Raw genomic sequence first — 25,933 nt, forward strand, 5'->3', positions numbered from 1 at the left:
AGCTTCCGTACTTACTGATGCCCTCCGCGTCTCCTCTTCGCGCGCCTCCGAGCTCGGCCATGCCGACCCCGAACCTGCCCTCGACAGACCCAGCCTTCGAAGCGTTATGGAGGCTTCCTTCGGAGACCGATCCGGCCTACACGCCTGCTGCTGATTCGTCGCCTATCTTCGGTAGGGTCAACTTCTTTGGGGACCGGGCCATCTCCTGGCAATCAGCCAGCCAGCAGTTCTGGGAGAGCGGTTCTCCTTTGGTGGAATTTGATCAGATTGCTCGTTCACTGGTCGCGGTAAGTCCCTTCTCCTATGTTCCCTTGTATCCGTGTATCTCTGTAACCTCCTTCCTCTTCTTCCGGCTACTGGCAGACCTGCTCCGCGAGTCTGAGCGCCATGCAACGAGCGACCGAGCTTCAGCGAGAGAACGCGGCGCTCAAGGCACGTCTCCAGGAATTAGAGCACCCTGCGACTTCCTCAGCTCCTCCCGAGCCCTCTCTGGGAAGCTTGGATGCCTATTTGCGTGCCATCGGGGAGTCGGCGGCTTCTGCTCGGACCATCTCCCATGCTGCCTTTGATAAACTTCAACAGTTGGAGGCGGCTTTGAAGACAAGTGAGTCTTCCCCGGCCTCTGAAGTGGATCGTCGTCAAGCGGCAGTCTCTGAGATGAAGGACAAAGAGGCAGAGCTGCTCTCTCAATCAAAGGAGTTGACACTTTTATTGCAAGGTCAGGAGCTCTTGCAGATGAGGCTGGCCGACGCCCAAGCCCTGGCTTGTGCTGCCGCTGCCCGAGAAACAACCATGCAGACTCAGTGGGAAGCGTGCCAAGCCACTCTCCAATCCTTACAAGCGGATCTCGTGAAGGCCCAGGAAGCAGTGTCTCGAGGCCAGGGCGATTTAACCGTGATACGCGCTGAAACTGAGGAGAACCGGAACAGTTTGGAGGCGTACCGGGCTGGCGAATCGGAGCGGCTGAAGGCCTACAGGATAGCCTACGTCCATTCTTCTTTTTTCCTCCATAAGCTGGGACGCTGGATGGTCTTGCTACTCTGCCACGGGGCCGTTGGTGGGGTCAGACAAGCCTTTGAGCAGGGCTTCCTACGCTCGGCACCTCCCGCCACGTTCCTGGACACAGCTCGCCTGACCAGGGAATTGCCTCAGGACACCTTCCCTTCTTTTGAAGCGGATGAGGGACTGTTCCTCTTGGAGGCCCCTCCACCTATGGCCGATCCAACTCTCGGGGATATCTCTACCCAGGCCCCTTCCGTTGCCGCCTCTGATGAGCTCGCTGATCCTGCTTCTTCCGATATAGCGCCAGCCGACCCCGGGCTCTTTCCTTCGACTTCCGTTGACTCAGTGCCTTCCCCCCCGGATGTAGTATGATGAGTGGTGTGTTGTAACGTTCACCTTTTGGGTGTTGATGCTGAACCTTTTATGATTGTGTTTGATCGTATGGTTGTATTGAACTTTGGATAATTGTCTCATTTCCCCTTCATGCATCCTTAACTTGTTTCTTTCCTTAGTAGGTCGCCCGTGGTTTTAGTAGATCTATGCTAACCTGCTCGCCTTTGCTCATTTTGCTTGCTTTGTTCGGCCACGTAGCTCTTCCTCCGATAGTTGCCTTGATACCTAGCCCGGCCCGGGCTAACTCTTGCCTCGCATGTCCCTGAAGCCCGCTGACCTGCACTACCTGTCTCCCTGCTGGCTCTTGCGTATACTTTTGTCTTGGTTGGAGCGACTCCTTCAGGGGACGCTTCGTGCTTCGAGCTCTCACCTTTCCCATAATGACCTCTGGTTATATTTTCGAGGCTCATCACAGAGCGCTCCTTGCCTGCCTCTGCCCCTGCATCCACCGTCCGTTGCGGACTTACGAAAATATCCTTCCTCCGCAATACCTATAAGTATCTTCTTGTCTTTTCCCATTCCGTATGGTTCACCGCCACCACGGAGCACTCAAGCGTCACCGCCGCCGACTGATCGTTTCTGAGGCTGCGCCGCGCTTCTTCTTTTTCCTCCAAGCCCCCCTCTCTTCATCGGTTCCTCCTGCCTTCTGCTATAATCTTCCTTGCAATGGCTTCTCCTTCTTGGGCTTCCTTGCTGGCAGAGCATTTCCCAAGCGCTTCAACTTTCGCTGAGTTAGACTGGGATGACCTACGGTACACTTATGAAATCCCTACTAGCTTTCGCCCCATCATCCCTACCGGCGTGAACTTGTACTTCGATCCCCCGCCGGGTTCTTGTACTTTCTTTACTGAGCAATTCGTATCTGGCCTTCGTCTACCCCCGCATCCTTTTTTGTCTGGAGTGTGCCGCTACTTTAAGATTCCCTTAGGTCAGCTAACCCCAACTCCATAAAGGTTTTATGTGGCTTTGTAGTACTCTGCGAAGTTTGTGAGGTTTCCTGGTCAGCTCCCCTTTTTCATTGCTTCTTCACTCTCATTCGGCGTGCCGATGGTTTCTTTGATTTCCAAGCCCGCAGCCAAACTACTTTCTTTTCTTCTCTTCCTTCTCCCAGTGCTAACTGGAAGAAAAAGTTCTTTTTTCTCCGGTTTCCGGAGGAAACTGACTGGCCCATGCACTAGCAACCTGAACTGCCTCTGACTCCAGCGCTGGACGAATTCCACATGGACCTCCCCTATGCCACGGCTGCTGATCGAACGGAGGAGTGGCGCTTGAATCTGACGAGACTACTATCTGAAGAGCTACTTTCTTTCTTCAGGCTAAGTCGCTGTACTTCTGACACACCGCGCTCCTTGGGTAAGTTCGTGTTGAGTGCCTCCTTTTTTATCACTTTCCCTGTGACAGTGACTTCTCGTGTTGGCGCCTTCAGCTGAAGTTTTGTATCGTGCGTCGGAGGTTCTGCCTCTGCCCCTCGATAACCGGGAGATAATGCGGCGCAGTCGGGCAATCTTGGGCAGGAGGCTACTCCCTCACGTTGGGTCTGCCTCAGTCGGGGCAGCGACTCAGCCTGCTCCCAGCCTTGCCTCACACGCTGCTTCTCCTTCCCCCGCCGCCTAGAGCCGAGGTCGGGGTCGGGGCCAAGCTACTCGCCCGGCCAGATGCGCCTTCCGAGGAGCCTCGCGGGCATCCGGACGCGGTCGCGCGGCCCTTCATCGCGCAGGTCCAAGCTCCTCCGGCCGGGGTGCCACAGACAGGAGTGCGGCGGCCTCTTCACAGGGTCAGCCTCTCTCTGATGATTCTGACTCTGACAACCAGCCCCTGCTTCACAGGCGACCAGGTCTGACTTCACTAACGCTTGGTTCTGTTTTTTCATATGACCATACTGCCCTTTGCTACTGTGGTGACTGGCTCTGACATTGCTTCCCTCTTTACTTCCGTTTCCCTTATCTGGCAGCCTCTCCTAACCCCTACAGGGGGCGACCGGCTGCGTTCCGCTCTGCTCCTACTGCTGCAGAGGGAGACGGTCCCGGCGACCATCAAAACCCAGTGCCCACTGAGCCCGTTCCCGAGCCACCTTCTGCTCCTCCTGGTGTTGACGCCGGCCCTTCTCAACCTTCCTTCTCCGCCCGCCATCGTTACAGGACCACCATCCCTTCTGAAGCTTCTTTAGCTCGGCGGCATGACGCCCCCACAAGCCTTTTGATGATGAAAGGCTGCCTCGGCAGTTTGTGGGCGGAGAGTATGGATCAAATGAATGACGCACCTCCATTAGCCCAGATGGACAGGTTCTCGAAGTCCTGGGCTAAAGTAAGTACTCTTCACCTTATACTGGGTAGTGGTTGGCCTTAACTGAGGGTTATATCTTTCCTCCAGACTCACGCAGAATCCCAAGTGCTGAACCAATCTTTCCACACCCTTCATCATGAAAGCAAAGAACTCCAGGAGAGAGTCTCCGAATTAGAGTTGCAATTGAACGATCCCGCCCAAGCCAGCTATGCTTTGCGAGCGGAGATTCAGGCCTTAACCAATCAGACTGACCGTCAGAAACAGTCTTTGATACAGGTGAGAGATGAGCTCCGGGTTGTAAAAGAGGAAAGAGCTGCCTCTGAGGCGGGATTTCAGCAGCAACTAGCCCACCAAGCTCAGGAAATACAATCCAAGAATACTCTTCTGCAGGACAAGAACAATAAACTGGAGGTCCAGAATTGCGGGCGCTGAAAGCAGAACTGTCACAGTCCCGAGCGGCGTTAACTGGAGTATCCACCGCCTTAACCGTCTATCAAGAAGGAGAGGAGGACAGTTGCCTACGAAGTCGAATGTCCTACCTGACTTCCCCCGAATTTCTGTCCCAGGCTGGGGCACGCTTTGCTACGACCGTGCCCTATACGGCGGTTGGAGTCATCAGGCAACTGCACGCACAGGGCTTCCTGAGCTCTATCCCCCCAGCAGACTTCTTGAATCACGACCAAATCGTTCAAGGCTTTCCGGATGAGATTTTTGCTCCTTTCAAATGATCTGTACTAGCCACTTAAACTGGGAAATTGTTACATGTACATTTGTCTTTTCGAGTTTTCACTTGACTCTCCTACTGTCTCCACGCCCTTCGTCTGATCCGGCCTACGTCCACAGAGCCAGCCCCCTCAAACTCGATAGGGCTGTAGGTAGTTAGCACTCCAAGGTCGATCCAGCTTCCTTCTTTGAGCGTCCTGCAAATAATAGGCTCCCGATTCCAATTTCTTGATAACTTTGTACGGTCCGTCCCATTGAGGAGCCAACTTCGTCACTTCCCCTAAGGGCTTTATCTGCTTCCAAACGAGATCTCCTTCTCCGAAGAATCGGGGAGTCACCCTTCTATTATAGTTCTGCCTCATTCTTTGTCTATAGGCCTCCAACCTGGCAGCTGTTTGCTCACGGATTTCACTGATGAAATCTAGCTCGGCCAGCCGTCGCTCTGCGTTCCCTTCGTCATACATCGTTCTTCTCACGGACGGTATCCCAACCTCCAGAGGTACCACTGCTTCATTGCCATACACCAAATGGAAATGTGTCAGACCTGTACTTTCTTGGGGTGTTGTACGATAGACCCATAAGATGCTTGGTAGCTGGTCCACCCAACTGCCTCTCGTATGATCCAGCTTGACTTTGAGCCTTCGCACTATTTCTCGGTTGACTACCTCTGTCTGACCATTGCTTTGCGGATGCGCCACCGAAATGAAGGCCTGAGTTATGCCAAACCCCTTGCACCAATCTTGTATCTTGCGCCCTTGAAATTGCCTACCATTGTCTGACACCAGTTTGTGAGGCAAGCCGAATCTGCAAAAGATATTCTTCCATAAGAACTGGATCACCGCATCTTCAGTGATCTTAGCCAGAGCTTCCGCTTCCACCCACTTGGAGAAGTAATCTACGGCTACCAGCAAGAAACGCCTTTGCCCCGTAGCCATCGGGAAAGAACCCACGATATCCATACCCCACTGGTCAAACGGGCAAGACACTATAGAAGTTCTCAGCAGCTCTGTAGGTCGGTGCGTCAGATTCTGGTACCTTTGGCATGACAGACAAGTATTCACCAACTTTTGCGCGTCCCTCTGCAAAGTAGGCCAGAAATACCCGGCCAATAGTACTTTCTGAGCCAGCGTTCTTCCGCCTGCGTGATTACCGCAGCACCCCAAGTGTATCTCTCGTAAGGCCTGATCTGCTTCTCCCATATTCAAGCATTTGAGCAGAGGTCTAGAGAAAGACCTTTTGTAGAGTTGCTCTCCGATCATGATATAAGAATGGGCCTGTCTCCTGAGCATTCGTGCCTCTTCTGGGTTGGTGGGTATAATTCCCTGCTGAAGGAAACTTATTATGGGCGCCCTCCAATCAATTGTTTCTCCCAGATTATTTTGCAGATCGATCTGAGCTATAAGAAAGGTCTGCGCTATAGGTCTGTCAAGTACCCAAGTAGTCAGAGAGCTGGCCATTTTAGCTAATTCATCTGCCCTTTCTTTTTCAGCCCTGGGAATCTTGGTAACTGTGACTTCTTTGAAATCTTTCCTCATCTTCTCATAGGCTTCCTTGTAAACTTGCATCTTTTCGTTGTTTGCTTCGAAGTGTCCGGTCACCTGCTGAGTACTAGCTGCGAATCTGAATGTATTACAACTTTGCTTGCCCCCACATGCCGAGCTGCTTGCAAACCTACCAATAGGGCTTCATACTCCGCCTCATTGTTGGTAGCTCTGAAATTCAGCCGTACAGCCAGCTGCATAATATCTCCCTGTGGGGATATTAGAAGTGCGCCTACGCCACTTCCCCGATGGGTAGCTGATCCGTCTACATAAATCTTCCAGACTTCCTCCGAGTCGGCCTGATAAACTTCTGTCAAGAAATTCGCCAGAGCCTGTGCTTTGATCGCGGTTCGGGGCTGATACTGTATATCATATTCCCCTAGCTCAGTCGCCCATTTGATAAGCCGGCCCGCTACCTCCACCTTGGTGAGGGCTCGGCCCATAGTACTGTTTGTCAGGACGGTGATGGGATGCGCCAGAAAATACGGTCGGAGGCGCCGAGCCATTAGAACAAGTCCGTAAACCAACTTCTCTAGGGCCGTATACCGAGATTCAGCCCCCTTCAATAGATGACTGAAAAAATACACTGGCCGTTGTACATTGTCCTGCTCCTTTACCAGCACGGCCCCCACGGCCTCGGGGGTAGCTGACAAGTAAACCCAAAGGGGCTCTCCCACAACAGGCTTGAACAGTGATGGTAAGGACTCCAGGTATTGCTTTAGCTCCTCAAAGGCCTGTGTGCATTCTTCAGTCCACTGAAACTTGGCCGCTTTCCTGAGCACTTTGAAGAAGGGCGCCGCTCTATCTGCAGATCTGGAGATGAATCGGGACAGCGCTGTTATCCTGCCGACCAGCTTCTACGTTTCCTTCAGATTCTGAGGGATCTGCATGTTCCGAAGTGCCTGCACCTTCTCTGGGTTGGCTTCAATCCCTCGCTCGGTCACCAGATAGCCCAGAAACTTTCATCCTTTGGCCCCGAACAGACACTTCAGGGGATTCAGCTTCACCCCATATTACCTCAGAGTCCCGCAGGTTTCTTCTACATCTCTTATTAGGCTGGACGCCAGGGGGGATTTGATCAGGATATCATCAACATAAACCTCTACGTTCCGCCCGATCTGACTCCGAAAGACTTTGTCCATCATCCTTTGGTAGGTAGCCCCAGCGTTCCTGAGCCCAAATGGCATGACTGTATAGCAAAAGGTACCGTCGGCCGTTATGAAGCTGACTTTCTCCTGGTCCTCCCTGGCCAAGGGTATCTGATGATATCCCTGGTAAGCGTCCATCATGCATATCCTCTCACAGCCAGCAGTAGAATCCATTACCTGATCGATACGCGGGAGAGGATAACAGTCCTTGGGAGGGGCTTTGTTGAGGTCGCGAAAGTCTATGCACACCCTCCACTTATTGTTTAGCCTCTTCACCAACACGACGTTGGAAAGCCAGGATGGGAATTGCACCTCTCGCACATGTCCTGCCCTCCTGAGCTGATCCACTTCAGCTCGGATAATCTTGTTCTGGTCGGCGGAGAAGTTTCTCTTCTTCTGCTTGACTGGCTTGGCCTCGGGTATAATATGCAATTTGTGCTCAGCTACTTCTGGCCTGACCCCGGGCAACTCTTCTGGTGACCAAGCAAAAACATCCCTATTGCGGATCAGGCGCTGTATTAGCTCAGACTTAAGCTCCAGCGGTAAGTCACTGGCAATGCGGGTGATGCTCTCTGCTCTATCCTCATGCAGCCGAATTTCTTCCCAAGGAATGGGCTCCTCTGCAATAGGCAGAGGCTCTTCTTGGATAGCATGTACTCCACCATCCTGAGTCCGCCGGCTCTTGCGCGCCTCCACCCGGACCATATCTATTTAGCAGCTTCGAGACACCTTCTGCTCTCCCTTGACCTCCCCGACTTGCTCGCCGACCGGAAACTTGATCTTCTGATGAAAAGTGGAGACGGCAGCCCGGAACTCATGCAGAGCTGGCCTTCCCAGGATGACGTTGTAGGAGGAAGGTGAATCCACCACAATGAAAGTGCTCCTTCGCGTGCGCACCAATGGCTCAGTGCCCATGGAAATGGCCAGCTTGATCTGACCCATGGGCTTGACTTCATTACCTGTAAACCCATACAAGGAAGTGGTTACAGGTTGGAGCTCAGCGGCGTCGATCTGCATCTCTTCAAACGCAGCCCTGAATAAAATGTTGACCGAGCTCCCGGTATCCACAAAGACCCGAGCCACTCGGCTGTTAGCAATAACGGCCTTGATTATGAGGGCGTCGTCGTGGGACAGTTCCAGGCCCTCCAGGTCTTGAGGTCCAAAGCTAATAACAGGGCCGAAGGCTTGCTCGTGGCTGCATCCCACGGTTCCCATATACAACCGCCGAACGTGCGACTTGCGGGCTCGGCCTGAGTCCCCGTCAGTGGGCCCTCCTGAGATCATACCGATCTCTCGCACAGCAACGTTGCCCCGGTTCTCCAGTTCGCCGGCATCCCTTCGGTCTTCCCCGAGGCCAACTTGGTTAGATGGGCCGGCTAGGTCGGGCCGGGTCTGCCGAGCACGCCCAACTGCAGCCCGTTCTTCCTCCATTCTCTGTATTTGGGGCGCCAACGCCGGGGGAGGCAAGCCCTGCTCCGCAGCTCGCCTGGAGTCGCGGGCGAATTGGAAGCAGTTACAGAGATCGTGCGTCCTGGACCGATGATATGTGTAATAAGGTGCCCCCTTGGGCCAGGCCTGGGCGCGTGTACGGCGGCAACTCGCGGAGCTGGTCTGACTCCTTGAGCGGGCTGGGGAGCAGGCCTGGGTTGAACGCGCTGGAAGGGTTGAGCTGGCTGCGGTGCTCTCCTTTTAGGTCTGTTGCCCGGAGCCACCGTCTTCTCGGCCTTCCGCCTAGCGGCCTGCGCTTCTTCCACCTTGATGTAGCAAGAAGCTTTCTCCACCATATCGTCGAAGCTTCGGGCGGGGTTTTTGATGAGGTCCCTAAAGAATTCCCCTTCTCGCAATCCGTGGGAGAAGGCGCTCATCAATATTTCTGAGGTGGCGGAGGGGACGTCGTTGGCCACCTGACTGAACCGGTTGATGTAGCTTCGCAAGGGCTCAGTCGAATCCTGCTTGAGAGCAAAAAGACAGTGGTCGGTTTTTTGATACTTACGACTACTGGCGAACCGGCGCAGGAAGGCCGTTTTGAAATCCATGAAGCGATTGATGGACTCTGGGGGCAATCCATCAAACCACTTTTGCGCCGACCCGGACAGGGTGTGTAGGAACACTCGGCATTTGACAGCGTCGCTGTATTGATACAAGATAGCCGCATTCTTAAACTTCCTCAGGTGCTCTTCCGGGTCCTTGCTCCTATCGTATTCTCCAATGTTCGGGGCTCGATACCCTTTAGGCAGGCATTCCCTCAGGATATGAGCCGAGAAGGGTACCTTGTCATCCGGATTCTCAGGCAGATCTCTGGCAGGGATTATAGCTTTCCCCTTTCTGGAATCCCGAGGTGGATGTAGAGAGCTTTCCGCCACCGACGCCGGCGGCTCCTCTTTCTTTGGACTGTGCGCACGAGATTCGGCTCGATGATAGTTGCGGCAAGGCTCCCAGAATGAAGTACGAGGGAGTTCTTCCTGCTGCTTCCTCTTTGAGCCCCTGTCAGAGGCGGGAGCCGGTTCTTTGGACTTTTCAGGTGCTAGGCGGGGACGTGAAACTGTTCCTTGCTTCTCAGAGGCGGCTTGCTTTCTAACCTCCTTGAAGAGCTCGTACTCCCCCGCGGTCATGGTTACGTTGATCCTCCTGCTAGAGCTGCGACCGGAGTCCTCCATCTTCACACTCCGGAACAGGTTGTTGTGTTCCCACAGACGGCGCCAAATTTGATCCCGTCCTGAGGCTGAGTTGGACGGAGGCGGGTCGAGGTGTCCCGATTGTTGACGGGAAGTCGCAGGTGATTCGGCTCCCACGGGTGGCTGACGCTGCTGCAGGACCCTGCGCACACTCAGACGATCTCCCCCTTCACGTTAGAGACCGAAACCCAGGGAAAAAGTCCCCGGATCAGGCCCTCCGACGCTCAAGTCAGGTCCTTTTTCCCCAGAAAAAAGCAGAGAGAGGAAGAAAAAACAGTTGTGGAAGAAAGTGACGAGGGAGTGTGTGCGCGTACCTGCGTACGAGGGATCTCCTCCCCTTTTATGCTGTGTCCCTCTTGGAACCTGCCATCCTGTCAGAAAACGTTAGACGCTGGGCTTTGTTGTCTAGTCCCGGACACCTGTCGTATCGCCATTTGTCCTGGAAGCATCTTTCTGTTTAGGGACCTCCGCCTTTGCGCATAGGTTTTGTCTTGTAGCGAGAGACAGCTGGCAGGCTGCTACTGGTTGTGAGGGCATCTTTTCGTTTCAGGAACCTCCGCCTTCGCTTGCACTATTGGAATGTAATGATTATTCTCGCAGGACCGCTCAAATTCTCCGCACCCGCACTGCTTAGCTTCTCCGATCCATTGTGACCTGTACCGGTTTCGCTTCTCCCTATCAGTTCCAGCCTCTTAGTGTCACCTGCCGGATGGTCTGACTCTGCTCAGTTTTGTCGATCCCAACCTGCCTCTGCGCTTTGTATTTCCTGGCCCTCCACCGTAGACCTGTAGATCAAGCTGACTCTGCTCAGCTCTGCCGATCCCGCTTTGCTTCCGCCTGGCTCTGCCGATCCCAATTTGCTTCCTCCTGGCTCTCTCCTCATTCTCCTACATCTTCTCTCACGATCAACAAGTCTGTCTGACCCTTGGCTACCCCCCATGTTGAACTCTGACTGCCCCCTCCACCTGATTTTTCAACCGCCAAGTCGCCATGACTATTGACTGCCACCTCCTCTTGACTTTTGACCGCCACCTGGCTTTTGACTTTTGACCGCCACCTGGCTTTTGACTCCTCTAATCCTTTCCTCTTGGGCCCCTCCATTACCAACCGTATCAGGTACTTAGCACTATGTTTAGGCTCAGTTTTCCTTGGAGTGCTAGCTGGTGCTCTTAGTTGGTTGGGGCTAATGTTCCCAGGATTTTCTTTCCCTGCTAGATCTAATTTTGTATTTCTAGAGTGCTTGATGTCTAAATTTGAATATGTCCCTACAATTGGCCTGGTGTAAGCTGATCAGAATAAAAATCAAAGTCCTGTGTATCAGCAGTTTCTGAATCTGTGCCTGCGGGGATCAGTTTCTGATGGAGCATCTGTTTCAGGCTCTGAGCAGGTCTGATTGTCCCAAAAATCTGTAGCATGTGAGACAGTTTGGGCTCCTATTGTTGGTTGTTGATGTGTAGACCAGCTTGTACTTTAGTGGATGTAGATAATGTGCCAGAATTGTACCACTATGGATGTAGTTGTTGTTGATCAGTTGGATAATCAGATTTACCATCTTGTTCTTCAGTATTTTCTGTTGCTGGATCTGCTTCTGACTTTGAACAGGCCTGTTAGTCAACTCTACTGTTGGTGTGAATAGATCCTGTAGGCTGTGTTTGATACAAATCAGTCAATTGCTGCTGGTTATTGAATTCTGATGAGCTTGTTCATTAACAGTTTCTGATTCTGCATGTGTGTTAGGTGAAAACTCTGAGATATATTGTGCCAATTGTGCCAGTATTAATTTTTGATGTTGTTCTTGTGTTGATTGATTATCCATTGCATTTCCTTTCACTGTTACTGAAATTGATACCACCCCAGAGATCACTGAAACTTTTCGTAGGTTAGAGTCTGAATCTAAATTTAGTGGATTTCTGTCCATATCCTTTGTTGAGAGTGGCTCTAGCTATTTTCCCAAATGATCATTGCTTAGATCATTTGTTGTGCTTGGTGATAAACATAATTTTACTGTATTATTTTGATTCATTTATGCATGATTTTGAGGTTGATTTTATAGGTAAATCATGGTTACATCACATTTTATGCATAATGTGTATTTTTGGACTTAATTGCAAATTATATTATTTTTGGTGTTATTTGATGCTAATATTTGATTCTTATTTTGTAGGCATCAAAGGATCTTGGATTTGGATCTATTTGGACCGAAATTGGGCTCGAATCGGAGTTCAAACGAGAAGATCGAGCTTGGAAGCATTATGGGCCGTTCATCAAGAATATGATAGATCTGGACCATCCGTTGAAGATCTGGCAGATCTAACTTAATGGGGAGCAGATCTGAGCCATTGATGAAGATCCAGAAGTTTTTATGCAGATCTGAGTTCATCTAGCTATTGATCCAGCCCGACTTAATCTGGACCGTTCAATGAAGACTGGGCCGATCTGGGCCATCCAGTGATGATCTGATCGATCCGACCTACGGGAGGGTAGATCCAGACCCTAGATCAACATCAGTACCTTCGGATCGGATTTTGGATGACTTTTCATCGTTGATTTAACCCGGAATGATCTCAGCCGTCCGATCAGATCCAGATCTGTTTAAATGAGAAGCTACAGTGTTCCAGCTTCTTCATCGATCTCTCCACGCACAGCAGCTTCGTCCCGGCGGTATTTCTTCGGATTTCGACCCCTTTCCTTCTCCAATCCATTTCCCAAGCTTCAACCTCGGTGGATAATCTCTACAGCAGCTCATCCCGATCATTTGGAACCGTCGTTGGGTGTTCTCTCCGACGGAAATATGCTCTTGGATCTTCTCTGTTTCAGCGCGATTTGGAGGTGTTCCTCCAAATCGGCGACTCCGATTCACATCAGCGACTATCGGCGGTGGTCCTCCGGTGTTCCTGAGCTCCATCCGACAGCATACCATCATCTGCAACTTCATCCCAGATCCAGAGATCAGATTTGCATATTTTCGGACCATTCTTGTGTTTAGGGTTGTTCTTAGCTCGCCGGGGGTGGTCCGTCGGTGTAGCTGAGCCTTCCTTGAGCTGAGACGCAGCTGAGATTCTCCACTGAGGTCCGAAATTGGGTGGTTTCGATTTCGGCCTCTTGTGTGACGGCAAGAGTGTGAAACTTGTGGAATTGGTTGTAAGTTGGATTGGTTTACATTTTAATTCATTTTGTTATTGTTTTTATAGCTTAGCACAAATTGCTTTTATGTTTTGTTATCTTTTTATGCAAGTAGTTAGCATTTCTTTCTTTGTTGAAGCCTAGTTTAATTTTAATTTGTTGCTTGGTTACTTGTTTAGTGTTTAAATTCTAAGTTAGGGTTTCATTTCTGTTTAGATCAGATTTAATTGTGTTTTGCTATTTTATCTTTAGTTTAAGTGTGTGTCGATGGTTTAATCACAACGTAGAGTGACAATACGTTGAGGTTTGATCATTGGTACATAGTTAGGTTTCACTCTTGCTTTAGATTAATTTCTTAATTGCTGTGTTTTTCCTCTGTTAGATTTAGATTTAAAGCTTTTAAACCCCCAACTCCATTTTTATATCGAAAACCCCAAAAATAGGAATAAAAGACAATCCTAAATTACATTTTACTGTTGGTTCCTCGGATCGATCCTGGGCTCGTTACTACAACATTATTGTGAAATTAAGGGGTTCAGTGAAATATACATTTGTTAATTTGATAAAGCCTATTCGTGACAGTAAATTATATGCTTTATCAAATTTTGGCGCCGTTGCTGGGGAAATTGTAATATGCAATGTTTAGTAATTTTAGGATTGTTTTGATTGCTTTCATGATTATATATTCATGTGTTGATTTATTTGTTCCTGAGTCTTCTGATTTTATTTGCTAGTGTTTCAGTGTAAGAACAGGAGATTTATTTGACCATGGATCCATATTATCCGTATTTTGGAGATGGGATGGAGAATAACTAGTATCAGACTCAGTTCTATCAGTCCTACCTACCTATGGAGCAACGGAATAGGTATGAGGATGCACAAGAACAAATTGAAGAATCAATGTGGAAATGCAATGAAGTTATGCAACAAATGTTAGAGCATCAAGAGCAGCAATTTGCAAGGATACAGAATATACAGAGTTAGTTAGATCAGATAGCATCATCTATTAATCAGTTACAAGCACAAAGAGCCAGTGAAGAGGTGGATTGTGGAGATCTTGTCAGGCCTGACACTACTTCTATTTCTTCACAAGAATTTTCTAATATTATTTGTGATGATGATGTAGTTGTTAAAATTTCTGATACTACTGATGATGTTGCTTTAGATGTTGTTGAAGATGCAGGTATTGTTGCAGAAGATGATTTAAGTGTAGGGGATTGCTTACTGGAAGCATTACCTCTAGAATCACCAAGAGTTGAAGATGTAAGTGTAGGGACTTGTGCTATGAAGCCAAGCACCCAAGAATCACTACATGAAGATGTACATACACCAGAACTGGAGTCTGAGCCATTAGTTGATGAGATAGAGGTAACAAGCACCACTCCAGGTACCTTTCAAGATGACAAGGTGAGTATTTTGTGTAATTTTTCAGAGAATTTTATTGAGGTACCAATTGTTGATTTTATAAGTTGTGATGCAATTCTTGATATATATTTTACTCACACTAATATTCTCCTATTTTCTTTTTACCCCACATGCATGTGGGAGGTATTTTCTTTTATTGATGTTGTAGGAGAACACAAGCTCCCGGAGTGGGTGCTAAAACTGAATCGATTAAGACCTCCAGAAAGAATGGTGAAGGGAAAAAGAATTAATAAAAAGAATTTAAGTGGAACCATGATTACTCCACTTTCGGGGTGGCTACTACTTCTAAACCTTCTTCAACCACCGGGAAATGAAAGGGGAGTTGGTTTCAATTTTTTTTTCTCTTGCATTTTAATTCATGCTTTGTGTTTAATTTTTCTCTAATAAATTAGTTATACATTTCTTTGGTTCTATACTTTGCATTTGCACTTTGTTTTTACACTTTGCATTTTATTTTGCATTTTACTTTCATACTTTGCATTTTGTTTAGTACCTAGCATGTCATTTGAATAAAAGTTTCCATGGGAATTTTTTTTTTAGGAATACTTTTAAGATGGTAAAAGTTGTTTTAAATTTGACCATCAATTTTAGGTCATTTGACATGATTGGATGTCTTTCTTACATGATATTGGTTAAAATGGTGGTGGATTCTATTTTGATTAATTGAGCTTGATTGCATAAAAATATCTAGTGAGGTCCACTTTAAGCCTATACTCTATTATTTTCTTTGTGTGGCATGTACTTACAACAATTGAAACTCTAGAACTTGCTTGGCTTCTTTTCAAAGTCACAATAGTATATGGATGCATGAAAAGGAAGGATAATTTTCATTGAACTCTTTTCTTTTGTCTATTTCAAATCCTAATTCATTTTTCTCATTTCTTTTCCAACAATTTTCTTGAAACATTCTCATCTAGCATTTTAATCTTTGAACATCTTTGCTTGTCATGTTTCTATTGAGAGTTTTGTTTGAATTCTTGGTGAGTTTGATTGATAAGATGGACAAAGATTTAAGTGTGTGGAATTACATATGCTCAAAGTTCATGGAGATTAGGAGTTTTGAGATTAATATGTTAGATTGAATATACTAAGTACAATGCAGGATAGGAAGCTAACAATTTAGTTGAGAGGCATAATTTGGTTGGTTTGTTGGAATGATACATTAATGGAAAGTTTTTAGCATCAATTGGTTGGTGGGAAATTCTGATTTATCAATATCAATAAACCTCAAGAGAAGCCCTACATGTCTATTGTCAATTGGTGTCGTTTCCTTTTCAATTCTTGCATGATTAGAAGCTGGAAACTGTTGTGTATCAGATGATGTATCAAAATACAGTAGCAATTTTCATTTCTGCAGAATTCAGAGCAGTAGATTGGAAGCTGCAGAGTTTTCGAAGCTGTACAATTATGCACATGGATGCTTCATTAGCCTTGTTTCAATTCTGTAGTTAAGCAATAGAAATGCAATCTTTAAGTTGTTTGAACAACAAATGTCATCTGCATAGGAAGAAACTGGAAGTGGAAGCTATAAACAGGAATTGATAGTAATTCAGAGATTCATAACTTGGCATCTCAACCCTGTTTTGTGCTAACTTTTCTTGGTGTTTTTGTTTAGAATACTAATTGAATTCCAGTCCTATCAATTCAATGGTACTTTGTAAAATCTACAGAAATGAGATTTGTGATTGTGAAAAGTTCAATTGCTGTTGAGGAAGTTTTGAAATGTAATTGAGAGTTTAGAATTCATGTGAAATTAAAAACCTCTCAACTGAGGTAGTTCTAATTTTCTCAGTTACATGAAGCTCATATTCTATTGGCTCATAATTTAGACATCTCATGCTAGCTCTAGACATCAGCAGATAGAAATCAATTCCTATCACTCTAGTACTAATTGATACCTTATAGTGAACCTAATTTGAATGACTTAAGCTTGAAATTTATAAGATTCCAAAGTTGGGAACTCAAGCTGTTAAATAAACAGAATCAAGAGCTTAAGTTCAATTTTGAAAATCTTGGACAGTTTCAATGATTGGAATTCAAGAAGGGAAGGGAGAGTTTCGATTACTATGTGCCTAGTTCCTTATGGGGCTTAGTGATCAATGAAAAGGCCAAGTGAGCTATTGCTATGTGCCACTTTTGTGCCAACTTTCTCTTTAAATTCTCAAATCATTGGGAAATTCAAGTAAAGGTATTGCATTTTCAGTAACAAATGGTGTTCCCTTCTTTCTTGGTCTTCTACAATTGATTTGTACAGATTTTTGATTTCAAAAACTGCTAGAAGCCCAAAATCGTGAGTTGCTGAAATGGTATTTTTGAGCTGTTTGAAATCTGAGCTTGAGGAATTAGGAGTTGAATTTAAATTGGTGTGAACCATTTCATTCAAGAAACAGTCCCTATTGTAATCAAAGATCTGAAAAAGGAGTAATGAAGGCAATGCCAGAAATTTGGTACAAGAACAGTGGTAATTGTAAACAGAAATGCAGATTTCTGTAAGACTTAAATCTGAGATGCAATCTTTGATTTTGGATTTTGAAGATTTTTACAAGAATAAATGAAGGATGCATATAAGGGTTCTGATCCAAAACATAAATGAAGGCATTATAGAAGCTGAAATCATTCAATTCATTGAAGTTGTACCAGATCTGTTTGAGATTGATCTGAAACAAAGTTTCAGAATTTTTATATTCTTCAATGAAGGATCTCAAGCTTTGAAGCATGAAGAACTAAGCTCGGTAAAAGAGTTCAGTTGGCTTTGGAATGATGAAAGCTTCAATTCAAAGCAAAGCTGATGAGTACAACTTCAGCAGTTGATACAAAGCAAAGCTGCTGTATTTTGTGCAAGTTGTGGATGTTACTTCACTGCATGTTCCTTATTCCATGCTAATACTTCCATGATTTGAATTGAGATCACAACAAATGAAAACTAATGAGGATGACTGTTGGAAAAAAAAAAATAGAAATCAGAAAGCAGATTTTGGTTATAGCTTTTCATGGTAAAAATCAGAAATCAGAAAACTTTTCATGGCTGATTTCTTGATGAATCAAATTGAAAGTCCTATACAGCAATGAGCACTATATTTCTTTGTGAAATGAAATCTTTAGTGACATTTCAGATTGCTTAATTCTGGAAATCTGCATGAACAGAATGGAGAGGCTAGAATTCGGATTGTTGCTGTTGATGAAATTGAACTGATGTCTGCTGAAATTCTGTTTAATCCTTCATCAACCCATCCTTTTCCGTTTGAAGTTGGTATAAAACCTGTGGAAGACCTTCAAACTGTTGGCTATAAACTTTGGAATGAAGCAAACAGATTATTACAGTGCTGAATTATGTAAGAATGTAGTTTGCTATGCAGTTTGTGTGAATTCATTGGATGTGAATCCGAGAAAAGCTCTCTTGGTTTCATACTTGATACTACACATCAACCTAGGATTTCTGAACCATATTCAAATTCAGATTCATTTCTTCTTGCTTATATTTATTAGCAATCAAGATATGTTCGTCCAGAGGTAATGAGAATTTAAGTTTCCATCTACACATGGTGTAATTTCCTTGAACAGCAAGTTTAAATTAGAACTGAATTGCTAGGAAAGCTTTGTATTGTTGGTGATTTCCTCCTAGCAATCCATGATTATCTGCTGATGTTGTTTAACTCACTTCGAGGAAGTAATTGCCAAGACACCACATTGTGGCGTGTTTCCATTTGGGTTGCTATAATCTTTGAATTTCAAAGTTGGTCTGTTGGTTGTTCATCCTCCAAGTTCAGAATCTGATTTGCCAATTTTGAAGTTGATCTGCTGAGATACATTGTTATGGGTTAAAGAACATTGGAGCTGCCTAAATCTGATCAGCAAATTTTGGAGCTGATTTCTAAGGTGGAACAATTCATAAATGAAGAAACTTTTTTTTTTCCAGAATGTTGCTCCTAGCAGTTTGTTCAATTAATCTCTTATTACCTTAGTACCAAATAACAATCTGAAGTGCTTAAAGATTAAACAATGACATGCTGGATACCGAATCTAGAATTCATATTTGTGTGCCAATTCGTGTGGAAATTTCATGTTGTGTGCCAAGTTCTGTATTTCCTAAAATTCTGCCCAAATGACTAAGTTTTGCTGCTGATTTTAAGCTAAATTTCTGCTGTTACAAGATCAGAAAGTTCTTCTTCGCTTTTGGCAGAATTTGTTGCTGCATATGTTTGAATTCAGATTCTATTTACAGCAACAGCGGCTCCTTACAAGTTTGTTTGTTTTGTTTGAGTCTATGATGTGTTCTATTGTCCGAGACGGCCAAATTTTAAGTGTGGGGGAGGGAAATTCTCCATAAGGTGATTTGAATTGTGTTAGTTTCAAAGTGCTGGAAGTGATATGTGGAAAAACAATGATGAAAAAAAAAAATTGAAAAATGGCACATCAAGAGAGTATCAAGTGGAAGATAGAGTATCAAGATTCTTTGTTGGTCATCAAATTGAATGGGAGGTTAGCTTGGTGCTTTGAATTGTTAAAAACAAATGGTATTCATCTCTTTTTACATCAAATGGTCAACTCATCAAGTATATTCCTCCAATACTCTCATCTTCTCATTTTCTTCATTAATGCCTTTTCTTTTGCCATTTTCATCCATTTCAATTGTTCTTTTTGATTCCATTTCAATTCTTCATGATAAATTCCTTTTGATTCATGTATGCTATGTTTATAGTGGTGGAGATTTAGAAAATAAGCAAGCTTATGGTAGTGAAATGTTGTGAGTTGTATTGAGAGAGCTCCACATATATGCAATTTTGAGTGTGAGAGCTAGAATAGGTAAATTCCTTGTGAGATTGCAACTTGCTTAATTTTTCAATTAGATTGAAACTACCACACCTACTGATTATTGTTTGGATTGTATTCATGATTGTTTATGATCTTTAAGATGATCTTAGTTAAATTCTTTTTACTATCTTTTAGGTATTGCTAGGGAATTTTCTATGGAGATGATTTTTAGTTTTCTTTACTTTCACGGGACGTTCAAGGCTAAGTGTGGGGAATTTGATAACCATGATTTTACTGCATTATTTTGATTCATTTATGCATGGTTTTGAGGTTGATTTTATAGGTAAATCATGGTTACATCACATTTTGTGCATAATGTGTATTTTTGGACTTAATTACAAATTATATTATTTTTGGTATTATTTGATGCTAATATTTGATTCTTATTTTGTAGGCATCAAAGGATCTTGGATTTGGATCTATTTGGACCGAAATTGGGCTCGAATCGGAGTTCAAACGAGAAGATCAAGCTTTGAAGAATTATGGGTCGTTCATCAAGAATAGGATAGATCTGGATCATCCGTTGAAGATCTGGCCGATCCAACTTAATGGGGAGCAGATCTGAGCCATTGATGAAGATCCAGAAGTTTTGATACAGATCTGAGTTCATCTAGCTATTGATCCAACCCGACTTAATCTGGACCGTTCAATGAAGACTGGGCCGATCTGGGCCATCCAGTGATGATCTGATCGATCCGACCTACGGGAGGGTAGATCCAGACCCTAGATCAACATCAGTACCTTCGGATCGGATTTTGGATGACTTTTCACCGTTGATTTAGCCCGGAATGATCTCAGCCGTCCGATCAGATCTAGATCTGTTTAAATGAGAAGCTACAGTGTTCCAGCTTCTTCGTCGATCTCTCCACGCACAGCAGCTTCGTCCCGGCGACATTTCTTCGGATTTCGACCCCTTTCCTTCTCCAATCCATTTCCCAAGCTTCAACCTCGGTGGATAATCTCTACAGCAGCTCATCCCGATCATTTAGAACCGTCGTTGGGTGTTCTCTCCGACGGAAATCTGCTCTTGGATCTTCTCTGTTTCAGCGCGATTTGGAGGTGTTCCTCCAAATCGGCGACTCCGATTCACATCAGCGACTATCGGCGGTGGTCCTCCGGTGTTCCTGAGCTCCATCCAACAGCATACCATCATCTGCAACTTCATCCCAGATCCAGAGCTCAGATTTGCAGATTTTCGGACCATTCTTGGGTTTAGGGTTGTTCTTAGCTCGCCGGGGATGGTCCGTCGGTGTAGTTGAGCCTTCCTTGAGCTGAGACGCAGCTGAGATTCTCCACTGAGGTCCGAAATTGGGTGGTTTCGATTTCGGCCTCTTGTGTGACGGCAAGAGTGTGAAACTTGTGGAATTGGTTGTAAGTTGGATTGGTTTACATTTTAATTCATTTTGTTATTGTTTTTATAGCTTAGCACAGATTACTTTTATGTTTTGTTATCTTTTTATGCAAGTAGTTAGCATTTCTTTCTTTGTTGAAGCCTAGTTTAATTTTAATTTGGTGCTTAGTTACTTGTTTAGTGTTTAAATTCTAAGTTAGGGTTTCATTTCTGTTTAGATCAGATTTAATTGTGTTTTGCTATTTTATCTTTAGTTTAAGTGTGTGTCGATGGTTTAATCACAACGTAGAGTGACAATACGTTGAGGTTTGATCATTGGTACATAGTTAGGTTTCACTCTTGCTTTAGATTAATTTCTTAATTGCTGTGTTTTTCCTCTGTTAGATTTAGATTTAAAGCTTTTAAACCCCCAACTCCATTTTTATATCGAAAACCCCAAAAATAGGAATAAAAGACAATCCTAAATTACATTCTACCGTTGGTTCCTCGGATCGATCCTGGGCTCGTTACTACAATATTATTGTGAAATTAAGGGGTTCAGTGAAATATACATTTGTTAATTTGATAAAGCCTATTCGTGATAGTAAATTATATGCTTTATCACTTGGCCCTATCTGTTTTTGATCAGTACCCTTGGGTTCCATATCCTGACTTGCTACCACAGACTTTGTACCAGTTCTTGTAGTTGTAACTGAATCAAACCCCAAGCCTACTTCCTTGCCCACTGAGATTGCTGGAATTGTTGGAATGTCTGAAACTTTATGGGTTGGCTACTGCGTTGTTGATTCCTTTTCTTTTCTTGCTACTAGGGACTGAGGAGTAACTACTGAATGTACTTTTGCATAGGCTATCCCTGTTCTACTTGAAACTAAAGTTGAACCCCTCAAAGGTGAAATTGAATATATCACTGCCTTCTCCACTGAAACAGTATCAGAAATTGTAATTGGCCTTACTATTTGCCTCTGACCATATTCTTGCCCTGTGTTTCACTTGTGTGATGTTGTACAGTAGGCTTAGTCCTTGTCTTCAGCCAATCAGCCCTAGGCCCAGAACAGATTCAAGCTTCAGAACAGATTCAAGCTTCAGCTAGAGCTCCACACATCAGGGAGGGTGGCTACAACGCATTCAGGAGGCTTCCTGGTGATGTCGACTTCAACAAGGACTCCAACAAAATTAATCCGTTGTCTCTCTTTGGTGATTCGATCCATCTACAGGGGCTCCCCACTAAAGAGGTGATCTTCTCAGACCTGTTGTGGACCAGCAGTCGATGGGTAACCCATAGATTTGCATCCAAAGCGGCAGCTGGTTATGTATCGCTGATTCGAAGGTGAAGAAAGGTGTCATGGCTTTAAGCTAAAAGGGCAACCATACGTGATGTAAGGGCTTCCTTTCAAAATGGTATCACAGCTTTAGTTTTCTGAAAACTTGAATACTAGACATGTCGAGTCATGGGTGAGCATTTTGTGAGGGATTTCCCCATCTTGCAGTTAACGAATTGGCCACTTTCTAGCCAGGGAACCTGCCCAAGAACCTCCCAAATAGGCAAAACCCGACGGTTTCCTCAAGTGATTCCTTATCCTCAGCTGAAAGGGTGGCATGATCTCCTTGCCGTTTCAATAATTTTAGAGATGTGTCAATGGATCAAATCCAATTCTTTGTTAATAGTTCTGACCACCGACCATTGAATGCACTCAATGTTGCTCTTCCACGTCCTTGGCCTCCTGATTGTGGCCTCTGATCAGATGCTGCTTTGCCACCTGTACCTGCCTCTGGTGAACGCACCATCGGAACTCTCTCTGGTTGCGCTCTTCCTTCTGTTCGAGGGACCTGATCCAATGTGATGCCCTTATCCTTTGACAATGATGGAGAGGGTTCTAGGGCAGCCGATGCCTGCTGTTGATGCCGCTGTGTGGTGTGTTGTGCTGCAGCCGCTGTATCAGAGGGTAGTCCCGTGCCGTAGGGGAGAGATCTCCATCTCTGTTTCGGTGGCAGCACCATTGGCACGCATGAGTTTAACTATGAGGTTTTGCGAAGTCATACATAAGCTATCATAAATGGATATATTATTTAACTATTCAGTATAATTTATGTGTATGAAATTTTTGATTGAGTATCTGAATTGGTTTATAAAATTAAATAATAATTATATTTTTATTTATCATTTGTATAATTCAATTTAATTAATATTGATCAATTATATTAATACATCTCATCAAATAAATTGACCATTAAATAAATATTCATTAAATGAATAAATCATTAAATGAATCATTCATCAAATAAATAAATTATTAAATAAACTAATCATGAAGATTAAATATGATATTAACACATAATATCCAGTTAGTGCATACATGGATAAAGTATGAAGTTAAAAACTATTTATACATAATAGTATCTTAAATCCATAAACAACATAACTTTAAGAAACTAAATAAGTTACTATTATTTCCATTAGGACTAATACTAGGGCTATAGTAGATAAGTCATTACTACTCTCATTGGAGAAAGACACTAGTGCAATAGTAATTAACACAACTCTTATCTATTTATTCACAACTAGGGTAATGATATGAGACAGACTAGTTTCAGAATTTTCTATTGAATCCACAATCAAATCCTCTTCTGTATGCTCCTCTTAAGATGGTTTTTCCTGATCCACATGGTGAAATAACTCTATACATAATTCTACATATGTTATGCACCCTTCATAGGGCCCCCATATATGGTGTGCTACTTTATTGAGATGTATCGATATCAATCAAATCACAGCACAAATCCAGTAGTAGTCCAGAATAGGAAAAATCCTACTGCTAGAGTCTCCATAATAATCAATCAAGCCTCCCAATGTGTCCTCTAACTAGCAAAATCATACTTTATCTTATGGATAGTCTCCCTCAGCTTATTTCATAACATATCACCGTGAGTTATAGTGTATATTATCAGTGCCATTTGAAATTGAAATGAATAAAGTCAGTACAGAATTGACTAATTAGTAACAAAACCGTTTCAGTCCAAGTTAAAATAGGTAAAGAACTAATACACTAAGAACACATATGCTATCAAGAAAAATAAATTTTATCGATTTTTAGGAGTTCTTGGAAGCTGATACACAAGACCGGTCGACTGGTGATTACTCAGTCGATTGACCAGTCTACTGCCTACTCCATAAACTGAATTCTTAGTTGTTTGAGTGAGTTTGAGTGTGTGACCAACTCATCCCAAGCACACTGAGTACCATTGTGCTCTGTCTACCCAAGTCCAGTCAAGAAAAATTCCTCAAATCAAAAGTGAGTCCAAGTAGATTCATCTTGGTGTCAACTCAGCCAACATACCTAACAAGTGTGAAGTATATAAGGTTTTTATTATGTTTTTGCACTACATTTGATCCACTTTTACATATATAATTTGAGGTAATTTGATTCTATGCTTCATTTCCATGTTTGATTATTCTTAAATACTACTCTTGTTTATTTTGGATGATAGGAGCGAAGATTGGAACGATACGAGGAGCAAACTAACCAAGTCAAGGAGCCCTAGCTTGCCATGGATGGTTGTGGCCAGCGCCACAGCTCGTGGATGGCTCTACCATCCTGCCACAAGCGACTGTGGCCAGTGCCATGGCCCATAGCAAGCTCTACCATCCTGTAATGGGCGGTTGTGGCAGGCTTTGCCATCCTGCCACAGGCAGCCCTTGGCCAGCACCATGGGCGGCCACAGCCCGTGGCAGATTCTGTCTCCACGCCATGGGTGATCGTGGCTAGTGTCATGGCCCGTGGCAGATTCTACCGCCATGGCCAGTCGTGGTCAGTGCCACGGCCTATGAAGAGTTCAACCTTGGCACCATGGAAGCCCATGGATAGCACCATAGCCCATGGAAGTGGGGTCTCAATGCGCACGCATCATCATGGGCGGTCGTGGCCTGCGCCATAGCCCGTGGCGAACATCTAATCTAGTGACCATAAAAGGAAACTCATTCATCAAAGCTAGGGATCTCGATTTGGAGTCACCCAAGGACTCTAAAGTGGCGGAGAAGAAGACTTTGAAGCCATTCCGAGGTCATCACGCACGAAGGAGATATCGGGAGCAACTAGGAGGAATTCTAGCGATCTGAACATTTTCTTCCTCTTCTCTATTTTCTCTGATTTCAAAACTATTTGATTGCTATTGTTAATCAAGTTTACTGGTTATAACCCCTTAGTTATGGGGTAATTTGATGTATTCTAGGGTTAGGGAGTAGTTTCCATATGATGTAAGCACTTAGCATTGATCTATGCATGTTTTCTATTTTGTTTCAATGATATGTTGGATTGTGGTCTAGATCTACTATTTTAACACAATATCGATGTCAAAAGCATGAGATTTGTATCCCACAAGGGTTTTAGAGATGAATCGAACGGAGAACTCGACCCTCCAACCCATGTACAACCGAGATACGAAGAGTCGGATATGAAAGTGTAACTTGACTTACCACAAGGAACCCTAGGCAATCATAGAACTTAATGGATCATACCTAATACATTCAACGGTTAGGTTTGGTACGCCGATATAGAAGTAAAAGGTTACATTGGATACCTTAGGATTGTCTACCTACATGGGTAGATATAGAGGACAAGAATTAAGACATAGATCAAGTGATTGTTAGCATGGAAATGAAATCAAACCCCTAGGATAATTTTCTCTGATTGTCTTCCCTCTATCAATTTGCTTTAATCACATTCTAGCTAATTTTGTGATCTCTTTGAATTCCCTCACTCTCTCTGACCCTCTCATTTCTCTTCTACATTTAGATTTTGATTAGCAATCATGACAACCAACTCTTTTGATTGGGTCTAGACTGTTAAGTTTGATTGGTAAGCTAGTAATTGATCCTAGTCCTTGTGGATTCGATCTTATTATTACTTGACGACACTTTCGTGCACTTATAGATTTATCACATCAAGTTTTTGGCAGCGTTGTCAGGGACTAGTGTAGATTGATATTAGCTAAATATCATACTGACTGGATTAGACCATTTCTTTTCTCTTTTTTTTTCTTGTTATTTTCTTTGTTATTACTTTCCATTTTGAGTTGACTGCATCTATAACGACCCGGCCCCTCGGCCCCTTGGGCGGCCCAACTGCCGGCCCATTTGGCGGTCCCTTGGGCGGCCCAACTATCCCTTTTTTAGATTTACTTGTCCAGTTCATTCCTTTATTTTATGAATTTGTAAATAAAGTCCACGCGAATAACCTTAAGGGAAGGAAATTTATTTCCTTTTGATCCAAAGATTAATCAAACATTCCATTAGAGACTTAGAAATCAGCAAACAATGGAAGAAAACATGAATCAGAACATCCCAGATCTGCAAGGTATGGATAACAACAAACCCCTTGGAGATTATGCATCACCTAGTGTTTGTGGATTTCAATCAAGCATAACGCGCCCTACAATAGAAGTAAACAATTTTGAACTTAA

General features: G+C 44.4%; 1 long non-coding RNA gene across 2 annotated transcripts; it reads left to right on the top strand.

Annotated features, from left to right (window-relative positions):
- The first annotated feature begins 20,462 nt into the window (after positions 1-20,462).
- LOC122026277 lies at positions 20,463-22,515 on the top strand. 2 transcript variants are annotated; one of them, XR_006124093.1, is made up of 4 exons: positions 20,463-20,496; positions 21,286-21,365; positions 21,485-21,874; positions 21,964-22,515. It is a non-coding gene; the product is annotated as an uncharacterized LOC122026277 (long non-coding RNA). The 2 variants fall into 2 exon arrangements; XR_006124092.1 differs by lacking the exon at positions 20,463-20,496 and having other exon boundaries at positions 20,919-21,365.
- Positions 22,516-25,933: the final 3,418 nt, after the last annotated feature.

This window comes from Zingiber officinale, chromosome 10A, assembly GCF_018446385.1.
Source record: "Zingiber officinale cultivar Zhangliang chromosome 10A, Zo_v1.1, whole genome shotgun sequence".
In the NCBI taxonomy this organism is placed as follows: domain Eukaryota; kingdom Viridiplantae; phylum Streptophyta; class Magnoliopsida; order Zingiberales; family Zingiberaceae; genus Zingiber; species Zingiber officinale.